The 11,947-nt window shown below is 35.9% G+C and overlaps 1 pseudogene across 1 annotated transcript; it reads left to right on the forward strand.

Annotated features, from left to right (window-relative positions):
* The first annotated feature begins 9,975 nt into the window (after window positions 1–9,975).
* LOC308415004 (death-associated protein kinase 2-like) lies at window positions 9,976–10,503 on the forward strand (annotated as a pseudogene). The gene has a single exon. The product of its transcript is annotated as a death-associated protein kinase 2-like (transcript).
* Window positions 10,504–11,947: the final 1,444 nt, after the last annotated feature.

Raw genomic sequence — 11,947 nt, forward strand, 5'->3', positions numbered from 1 at the left:
TGAAGTAGATATTTTAGCTTAACTCTCAAAATGCAAAACCACTCATTTGAAAAAATAAATAAAAAGAAAATGCACCTAAACTTCAGAAATAGATGAAAACTTAGTCTAAGAAAGATATAGAAGAAATACTATAATGATTTTTAGTAATCTGGATCAGAAACATTTCCTTCCAAAAAACAATTTTCTCATGTTTTACTAAATGTTAAAATTTATGTTTATTTATGTTTATTTTACCTACATGTATGTCCACCACATGTGTAGTTTCTGGTTTCAAAATGGATAACAGAATATATGATTACAAGTAGCTCGAACTAAAGATAATTTTGATCTTCTATGTAGCTTCAAGTGAACCACATGGTCATCTCACTAGATGCTCAGAAAACATTTGACAAAATTCAACACCCCTTTCATGTTAAAAGTCTTAGAAAGAACAGGAATCCAAGGCCCATATCTACACATAATAAAAGCAATATACAGCAAACCTACACCCAACATCAAACTTGACAGTGGGAAACTTGAAGTAATCCCACTAAAATCAGGGACTCAAAAATGCTTCCCACTCTCCCCCTACCCATTCAACATAGTACTGGAAGACCTGGCCAGAGCAATTAGACAGCAAAAGGAAATCAAAAGGATACAAATTGGAATGGAAGAAGTAAAAACATCTCTATTTTCAGATGACATGATGGTGTGCTTAAGTGACCCCAAAAACTCCACAAGAGAACTCCTAGAGCTGATAAACAAGTTCAGCAAAGTGGCTGGATATAAAATTAACTCAAACAAATCAGTAGCCATCCACTACTCAAAGGACAAACATGTGGAGAAAGAAATTAGGGAAAAGGTACCCTTCACAATATTCACCAAAACTATGAAATACCTTGATGTGACTCAAACTAAGCAAGTGAAGAACCTGTATGACAAGAACTTAAAACCTCTAAAGAAGGAAATTGAGGAAGGTCTCAGAAAATGGAATGATCACCATGCTCATGGATTGGAAGGATTAACATTGTAAAAATGTCCATCCTACCAAAAGAAATCTACAGATTCAATGCAATCCCCACCAAAATACCAAACCAGTTCTTCATTGAGTTGGAAAGAGCAGTGTGCAAATTCATCTGAAATAACCAAAGACCTAGAATAGTGATATCCATCCTCAACAACAAAAAAACATCTGAGGAAATCACCATCTCTGACCTTAAGCTATATTACAAGGCAATTGTGTTAAAATTGCTGCATGGTACTGGTACAGAGATAGGCATGTGAATCAATGGAATAGAATAGAAGATCCAAAAATGAGCCCTCACATATATGGTCACCTGATTTTTGACAAAGGAGCTGCATACATTTAATGGAAAAAGGACAGCTTCGTAGACAAATGATGTTGGTCCATCTGGCACTCATCATGCAGAAGAATGAAAATAGACCCTTCCTTATCCCCTTGTGCAAAGCTCAAGTGCAAATGGATCAAAGATATCCACATTAAACCAGGTACACTGAAACTATTAGATGAGAAAGTACAGAAAACCTGAGAACACATAGGCACAGGGGAAAATTTCCTGAAAAACAAAACAAAACAAAAAAAAAAAAAAAAAAAAAAAAAACACCATTGGTTCATGCTCTAAGGTCAAAGAATGACAAATGGGACTTAATGAGATTGCAAAGTTTCTGTAAGGCTAAAGACACCATCAAGAAAACAAAACGGCAGCCAACAGAGTGGGAAAAGATCTTTACCAACTCCACATCAGATAGAGGCCTAAAATCCAAGGTATACAAAGAACTCAAGAAGCTAGACACCAGAGAATCAAACAACCCTTTTAAAAAATGGGGTACAGAACTAAACAAAAAGTTCTCCATTGAGGAATATCGAATGGCTGAGAAACATCTAAGAAAGTTCTCGACATCCTTAGCCATCAGGGAAATGCATATTGACCAAGATCAAAAATTCAGATGACAGCAGATGCTGTCGAGGATGTTGAGAAAAAGGAACCCTTCTCCACTGTTGTTGATGTTGTAAACTTGTACAACCACTCTGAAAATCAGTCTGAAGATTTCTCAGAAAATTGGACATAGTACTACCTGAAGACCCAGTTATTCCACTTCTGGCCATATCTACAGAGAAGCCTCAACATACAACAATGATACATGCACCACAATGTTCATAGCAGCTCTATTTATAATAGCCAGAAGCTGGAAAGAACCCAGATGTCCTTCAGTAGATGAATGGATACAAAAATTGTGGTACATTTACACAATGGAGTCCTATTCAGCTACCAGAAACAATGACTGTATGCAATTCTTAAAAAAAAAAATGGATGCATCTAGAGAATATCATCCTGAGTGAGATAACCCTGTCACAAAAGCACAGACATAATATGCAGTCACTGATAATTGGATACTAACCCCAGAAAGCTATGAACACCCCAGAATCAACTCATGAACTATATGATGTTCAAGGAAACAAAAAGAAAAAACCATTATGCTTAATCTGTACATACCAAGAAAACTTTGACTAATTCCAGGTTGCGTCCTGTTTTACATGTGCTTTATGCTCATTGTAACGAGTAATATCTTAATGCACACTATCAAACCTTTAAAAAAACAAGCGTTAACAAAAATGTATTCGTACACTTTTATGCAAAAATGCTTAAAATTTGTACATTTATCTTTGTTTTTTAAAATAAAATGGTTTAGACCATCCATCCTGGGGGTTAGATCTGAATACTCTACGTATAAGTGCATCATAAAAGCAGCTAAAAGTAGAATCAGCCCAGTTTGAGGAGAGTCAGTCATGCCTATTCAGTGGACAGATTGGCCACGATCAGCTGCATGATGCTCTCCAGGCAGTAGCCGAAGAGTACTGTGCCCTCAAATGTCCTGAGCACACTTGAATCTTCTCCAGTATGTAGCAGTTCCCCATGCAAGTCAGCGGACTGAAGATGCTTCAGCAGAGTTGCTGTAACAGTGATATATAGTACTATAGCTTCTAGATTTTTAAAGTCAGGAAAACGAGCCTGTGCTCTTAAGGGACAAAATGTAGATAATCCCCTTTTTATAAAAGGGTCAGTTTTACCCTCCATTCAGAAGTAAGGACTGAACTCCTTTCCATGGGTGACTTGTCATCTGGTATTGGCTCGTTAATATTTATTTCTAGTCCTGATGCACAGAAGTGACTGCTCGCATTTTCTCTTGACGTGGGTCTTTGTTGTTGGGCTGCTGCTTTGCTGCTCGTCTCCCTTGCAGCCTGCCAAGAACTGCAAATGCCCAGTTCCCTCCCTGCACAGTGCTCTCTCACTAGTGGTACTTTAGGTGACTAGAGTGTGCACAACATCTGTTTCTTCATGGGTCAAACAGATAGCATATGTATAATAGCATACTGTTTTCATTCTGAAGTGGTATTTTTAAAGAGATGAGTTCCAGTAGGAATACAGATGTGCACCAGGGATGACCTTTTGTAACTATCACAATGAAGCTTTAGGACCTATATCCAGCGTAGTATGTTTTGAGCATTTGGAATCTTGAAAAGTTTTACTAGGATTTGCTCAGAATGTTAATATTCAAGTCAGCCTGCAGATGATACGATTCTTTAATTCTGGTTACCATACAGGAATAGAGGCAGTGGAGGGAAAGCACAGTCCTCTTGGGATACATTTCATTTTATTTTGCTGCAGCTATATATGTGGTTTCCCTTGAATTATAAACTTCTGAGTATTTTCAGATTATCCAAGAATAAGCTCTGAGTGATATAACTTTAGTTTATATATGGTTTATACACTAGCCTGGTAATAACAAGATTGCTTTTATAGTCTCATTACATATTACTGCGTATCATTAAGTTTATTCAGATAAGAGTGTTAACCAGACTCCATTTTTCTTTGATAAGCAAAAGTCCCAGGAAGCTTCTAGGACTATAATAACCAACCACAGACCTGCTCCAATTTTTATGCCTATAATTTGACTTCAAAGTCTCAATGGCATACTTAATAGCAAAAAGTCAATGAAAGCTTTAGTTCCAAGAACTCGTTACAGTAAGGAAAGATGATTGTTTAGAACTGTTGATGCTGGGTATGATGGCTTGTGCTTGTAATCCTAGCACTGAGGAAGCTGTGGCAGGAAGATCTCAGGTTTGAGGCCAGCCTGGAGTATTTAGCAGCAAGTCCCAGGCTAGTTTGTACTGGGCTAACAACGAGACCCTGTTATGAGGGAAAGAATCATTGGTATAATTTCTTGACTGCAGAAATTTACTTTACCAATAAAACAAATATGGAAGCTATGGAAGCCCCAGTAGATATTTTGGAAAGATACAGAGATATTGCAGAGAGGTTTGACTTGAATTTAGCATGTTAAAGTTCATTTAAAAGGCCTCTTAGAGAAACTTGCTCAGCTCTTGGCTCACACCAGCACCAGTAACATCCTTTCACAGGCCTGCTCATACTTTGTGGGTTGCTGCGCTGGGGTGTCTGTTGAGGAAGGCAGCCTTGTGCTTTATCTACCGAGAGAAGTCCGTGTGTATTAGTGTCTCTTCTTGCTGATACTAGTTTTTTGTGTATTTGCGCGCGCACGTGCACACACACACACACATATTCATATAAATCAATCACTATTAAAAGTCAAAGAATAATTGTAGGTTCTTAAATCCATCAATTCTGAACCATGCTATATGAAGACCCTTATGGTTCTTTACCATCATAGGAAGAAAACAAAATTTGTAATTTCTCTTTCCTATGTCATTTTATAAAATTACCCTGGGCTCTGAGAATATAATTGTAAAGTTCCTGTCGGTCTTGATTCCTTAAGGACTGCTGCCAGATCCCCACTCCAGCAACCTTTTCATGTTACACAAATAAATCAGAGTCCTTTCTAAATGTAAATACATTTCTTTCTATATCATAACATTGAAAATGGTGTCCATACTTTATGGTTACCTGTCTTTACAGTTTTTATTACTAAACAAGCATATAAGTTGGTTATTTTTTAACAGAGACTTGCGATTCATACTGTATGTTTGCACTTAAAGTCAAATTATGTTATTTTTAAAATGGTGAGTAACTGGAAAGGATATCTGTAGAGCAATGTGTGTCTCACTAAAGAACATTAGCAACATCCAAATGCAGAAGTAAATCAGCACACTTAGGTCCCACTCAATGGGGTACTTGATTCAGGAAGATTAAACTGTTTCCAACTGTCTTATATTTGAAATTGCCTTCACTGATGTATAAGCTGTTACTGTACATACAAGGTGATCCTCAGTATTCACAAGCAATAACAGTCAGCAGAGCTGCCCTCGGGCAGCAGTGCTGGATCGCAGCTGGAGACTGTTTGGGAGCAGTGTCAAGCTCATTCGGAGCCTCAAATAAATGCAAGCAATAATTTCTATTAAAATTAAAAAAAATAAAATGGTTTAGAAAAAAAAGAGCAACAATTACACTTAATCACTGGCCAATCTCTCCAGGGACAATACATCTGTTTCTCATATATTAAAGTAGAATAATTTTTATTTTTCTCCCACATTTGTAACTAAAATTAAGTAAATTTTAATATTTATATAATTTTAAAGATTAAAAATACTTGTGGTTAAATGTTTCTCATAAATTGCTTTGCAATTACTTTCAAAGCTTTCATTACTTTCAAAACTAAGTATCTATGTTTGTTTTTCAGCATAGTGCTTTTGTTACATTGACTTATATTTCTGGACCATTTACATATTTCAAGAAATAATGGCATTTCTTGTATTCTTTGCATTTAAGTGAATTCTGATACATCAGTAACAATGTTATGATTAGAAAATATTATGAAGATTATACTATGATGTTAATACAACATAGTTCTGTTTATGTTAGTACATTTTAATTTGTTGAAATATATGTCCCTATAAAATGTAGTATGATCTGTATTTCAACACTTTTGATACTTCTGAGACAATACTAAAAACCATAGTGGAAAAAGGACAAGTAACATATAAAGGTAGACTGCTTACAATTACACCTGACTTTTCAATAGAGTCTCTAAAAGCTGTAGGATCCTGACAAATATCTTGGCGAACCAAAGACACGACATATGACTAACCAAACTGTTATAACGATCAAAATTCTCAGTTAACGCAGATGAAGAAAACAAGATATTTGATGACACAACCAAATTTAACCAATATCTCTTTACAAATCTAGCACTACAGAGGATACTAATAGAAATTTATACAAGAAGAGTAACTACACCGAAGAAAACACTAGAAATCAATAACCTCATAACAAAACCAAAAGAAGAGAATTACAAATATATAATATCACTGCCAACAACAAAATAACAGGAACTGACAACTATTGGTACTAAATATCTCTCAACATCAATGGGCTAAATTCCCTGAATAAAAAGATACAGACTACCAGAATGAAAATTAAACAGTATTCATCATTCTGATGTATTAACAAAATATAATTCAACAACAAAGTAGACACTATCTCAGAATAAAGGGCTGGAAATATGTTTTCCAAGCAAATAATATCAAGAAAAAGGTGGAGGAGTGATATTAATATCAAAAAATAGACTTTTAACCAGAACGTACCAAAAGAGAGTGATAGAAATTCCTCAGTCTCATCAAAGGAAAAAAAACAAGATGAAGTCTCAACTCTGAATACATATAGTACAAATTCAAGGGCATCCATATCAATAATAAAGACTTTACCAAAGCTCAAAATCTACATCAAAATCAATAATAATGGGAGACTTCAATATTGCACACTCTCCAATAGACTGCTAGTCAAAAACAGAAATTTAACAGAAACACAGTGAAAATAACAAGTAATAAACACAATAGATTTAAAAAATATGTACAGAATATTTCACCCCAAACCAAAAGTTTATTCCTTCTCAATACCTCATGGAACCTCCTCTGAAATTTACCAGATAATTATAAGCAAAATAAATCTCAACAAGGACAAGACATATGAAATAACTCCTGGTATACTATCAGATCACCAAGGAGTCAATCTGAACTTCAAGAACAGAAACAATAAAGGCCAACAAATACCCACATATTCATGGAAACTGAACAACTTTCTACTCAATACAGCTTAGTCAATGAAGGAATAAACTAAATGAAGTCTTTTGAGAATGCAACGCAAAAGAAGATAAACTATACCCAAAATTATAGGACAAAAATGAAGCAATGTTAAAAGGAAAATTTTATCCCTTATCCCTTGTGACCAGTAAGAGCTCCATGCTTTCTTTACTCCCTCAGTCCCACTCCATTCTCAGTTCTTCTATGGCTTCCAGTGGCACTTGAATGCCTCAGAGTCTGGACTTGTTGTAGGCCTGGAGACCTCCAAACCAGCTTTGGCTGTCCCTTGCCTCAGACTGTGCTCAACCCCCACCCAGCAACCCATTCGGTAAACATGGTCAACTGCCTATGTTCTGCTGCCCTGAACAGTTGAGCCATATGTTTTGTGGAACAAACATGTGGTCCTCTAACCCTACAAATACACACACTCACACACACACACACGAAGAGAGAGAGAGAGAGAGAGAGAGAGAGAGAGAGAGAGAGAGAGAGAGAGAGAGAGAGAGAGAGAGAGAAGAGAGAGAGAGAGAGAGAGAAAGAGAGAGAGAGAGAGAGAGAGAGAGAGAGAGAGAGAGAGAGAGAGAGAGAGAAGGAGGGAGTGAAGGAGGGAGCAAGGGAGGGGGATGAGGGAAGGGAGGGAGGCAAACAAACAGACTCAAACATAGAGGGACTGAAATTGAGTTAGAGATTACTAGAGATAAGGTAAGGAAAGACATATTCTTCCTACTGGCAGGAATGCTAACTCGTACAAACATCGTGACTATGAAAACCAGTATGTTCTGTTCAGGAAATTTTCCTCTTTGCCAATATGTTTTAAGGTTTTCCCTACTTTATCTTCTAATAGTTTCAGTGTACCTGGTTTAATGTGGAAATCTTTGATCCACTTGCACTTGAGCTTTGTACAAGGAGATAAGAAAAGAATTATTTTAATTCTTCTGTATGTTGAGTGCCAGTTGGACCAACACCATTTGTTGAATAGGCTGTCATTTTTCTATTGAATGCTAACAGCTCCTTTGTCAAAAATCAAGTGACCGTATATGTGAGAGCTCATTTCTGGATCTTCTATTCTATTCCATTGATCCACCTGCCTATCTCTGTACCAGTGCCATGCGGTTTTTAACACAATCGCCTTGTAATATAGCTTGAGGTCAGGGATGTTGATTCCCGCAGATTTTTTCTTGTTGTTGTAGATGGATTGCACTATTCTAGGTTTTTGTTATTTCAGATAAATTACACATTGCTCTTTCCAACTCTATGAAGAACTGGGTTGGAATTTTGATGGGGATTGCATTGAATCTGTAGATTTCTTTTGGTAAGATGACCATTTTTACAACGTTGATCCTTCCAATCAATGAGCATGGGAGATCTTTCCATCTTCTGAGATCTTCTTCAATTTTCTTCTTCAGAGATTTGAAATTCTTGTCATACAGGTCCTTCACTTGTTGGATGCATCTAGAGAATACCATCCTGAGTGAGGTATCCCAGTCACAAAAAAGCAGCCATAACATGCAGTCACTGATAATTAGATACTAACCCCAGAAAGCTCTGAACACTCCCAGAAACAACTCACAGGCCATAAAACGTTCAAGAAAAACAAATGCCACAAAAAAAAAAAAAAAAAGAAAGAAAGCCTCAGTCCTTCTTAAGAAAAAAAATGTATAGCACACTGTCAGAGTGTGGTACACCTGGACCTTAAATCACTAATAATATAAAAGGTAAGAATATAGCCTTGTGGTAATTTTCGGTATGGACAGATCATTATGCTTAATCTATACTCACCAAGAAAACAGTTTCTATATTATGTTCTGTCCTATAAGTACTTTATGCTTATGGTAACTAGTGGGATTTCAATGCATGCTATTAAACCTCTAAAACGATTAAGTACTGACAAAAATATTCCTATAGTGTTATCCCAAAATGTCTTTAAAATTCTGTGTATGTATTTCTCTTATTTTAAATAAAGTTGTAAGACAAAATAAAAAGAAAAGAATATGGAAGATCAGTATGGAATTGCCTCTCTAAACTGAATGTAGCAATACCATATGGCAAAGATACACCACTCAGCTATATAAACACAGGACTCAAAGTCATCATATGCTGTGATGCTTACACTTTTATGTTTATTTGTTTATTGCTCCACTATTCCCAGCATATCGGGAAAATAACCACACTTGATGTCCATTGACAGGTCAAAAGATAAAGTAAAATTGTTTTATACACTTGAAAAAATATTCAAGCAAAAAAGAAAACAAATTGCAAAATTTTCAAGAAAATAGACAAACTAGAATTCAATATGTAAAGAAAGATAATTGATAATTAATAGAAGAAGTTTCTGGGCAATGACAATCACTTTCATTCACAGTTTATGTCATTCTTAGTATATTTTTACATCCACTGGTACATTTTTTTTAAATAAAGGCTTTTGTGTTTCCAAATATAGAACTCAAAAATTTACATACTGAATGCAGAAATACAAAGCACTGTATTATAAATGTTAAGGAAAGGAAAATGGAATTTTATTTCAGGATAACTAACAATAGTCATGATTTTGCCAGTTAGCAAACATTGTGATCTCTCTGGCCTTCCTGAAATACATCATCTACAAAACCCTTTTTTTTTTTTCCTTTTCTATTTCTAGACACAACAGCTTTTCCTATGAAATCCTGTGAAAAGAAGTATAGAATTTGAATGAAAAACAGATATATCATGAGTATTCCATCTCTTAAAAGAAACATTTATTCAAAAGATTTTGTCATTTTATTGAGTTGTTGTAAAACTGAGAAAATATTGATATGATGAAATATTTGTGAGCAGCAATTTCAGCATATAAAATGGGTTTTTTTTCTTCTTGTCAGTTTGGCTTTGCTTTCTCCATATAATTTTTAAACTAAAAAACAAATGTTCTCAAGCCAGAAACCATTATGTTGTTAGACAAGAATATCCCCATTCCACACATCAATCTGATTGACTTTGCCCTGGCTCACAAAATAGATGGAGTTGAACTTAAAAACATTTTAGGGGGACCTGAATTTGTTCTTCCAGAAATTTATGAACTATGAGCCACTGAGACTTAAGGCCCACAGGTGGAGCATCAGAGTCATTACCTACACCCTTCTAAGTGGAGCATCTGCCTTCCTGATAGACATAAAACAAGAAATCCTAGAAAATATCACTGCTGTGAATTATGACTTTGATAAGGAATTCTTTATCCAGACAAGCAAGCTGGTCAGTAGCTTCATTTGGAATCTTATAAAGGAGACCAGGAAACTCCTTACCATCCAAGAGGCTATCAGTCTTCCCTGGATCCCACTGGTAGATAACCAGCAAGCCATGGTGGGCAGAGTCTGTGGTCAACCTGAGGAATGTGAAGAAGCAGTATGCCTGTAGGTGGTGGAAGTTGTCCTTCAGCATCTTCTCTTTGTGCAACCACCTCACTTGCTCCCTCGTGAAGAAGGTACAACTGAGGACAAGCAAGCACCCAAGGAACTTCTAGAATGATACCAAGGATGAGAACATCTCTAGGAGGAAAAGCCTTTACCACCCTGCACCCATGAAGGATGAGCAGTACCTCCTAACTGGCCTGTCTTACAGGCTTGCAGTGAATGCCAGGGTAGTTCAAGTTCCTATATCCCTGCTGGGCAAACTTTTGGGACCTGATTGTCACCAGAATCCAGATATTTTGTGTTCCTGAAGAATTTACAAGAGAGAGGAGTCTGCAGGACTGAGAACTTTTAGGAGACCATGGGAGTTGTGACTTTTTCCTGGGGAAGGGGGTCCTGCATACCTCAAGAAAGCTGGTTTTCATGTCTGCTAACCTCAGAAGCCAGGATTGGGTGTGAACTACGGAAATGGATCTCAAGGAGTATCATTTTTACCACAGTTTAAAGATCAGATTTAGGCAGCTCTCCTCACAGGGTGACAGTACAAAACCAATTATGGTGTAGCAGCCATACTGGGAAGACAAGCCTACCCTATCAGAGTGAAGCCTCTCTAGAGTGAGGGACCATTCCTGTGACTTACCAAAATTCCTAAGGAGTCAGGATGTTTAATGCCAGACTGGGTCTTCCAGCCTCTTCTCGGTCCACTGTGTTGGAGATTTCTTCTCATTCTTCTCATTTTTTATTATTAAACTTCTTGTTTATCTTAAACATAAGAGAAAAAGAAAAAAGTCCCAACACTCAAAATGGTACTATACTAATAAGACATTCAAATTAAATATATTTTACAATATTGTCATTGAATACTTAAGAAAAAAAATTCTTAATTTGCATTGCATTTTAGGGGATTATATTGGAAAGAGAGGAAATATCACTAGGATATCTGACAATTTTCTCTTGGTGTACTTATCCTTCAATGGAACAATGTTGGAGTGAATTTTATCATCAACTGCACTCTTAATATTTGAGCATTCTATGTAATAGTTAATAATAAGATAATCAAACAATGCCTATGCAAGACATTAAAATTAAAAACTATTTATAGTAATGTTACAATTATGAGCCAGATTCTTTCAAGAAAATTATACGTAATTTTTTTTTGTAATTTTACAATCTAACCAATAGATGACACCAGAGGGTAAGAATTGCAAAATTCTTTTATAAGACTGGAACTTTGGTAGTTTTTTCATTGAATGTTAACTACAAAACATTGCATGAGGATATTTGCTTATAAATAAAGATAAGAGTAGAAAATAAAGACTATCTTAGAAGAGCACATTTCAGATAGGCTTTGTTATTGTGTGCATGTTGTATAGGTACATACATACACATACATAAACAAAAAATATTTTTTCAGGATAGCCATAAATAAGCAGTACAATAAAGACAGAATTATTTAAATTATAGGGATTATCTTTACCTTTAGCAATCTTTATTTTAGTACAAATGTGTTTAC

The sequence above is a fragment of the Micromys minutus genome (genome assembly GCF_963924665.1).
Source record: "Micromys minutus genome assembly, chromosome: X".
In the NCBI taxonomy this organism is placed as follows: domain Eukaryota; kingdom Metazoa; phylum Chordata; class Mammalia; order Rodentia; family Muridae; genus Micromys; species Micromys minutus.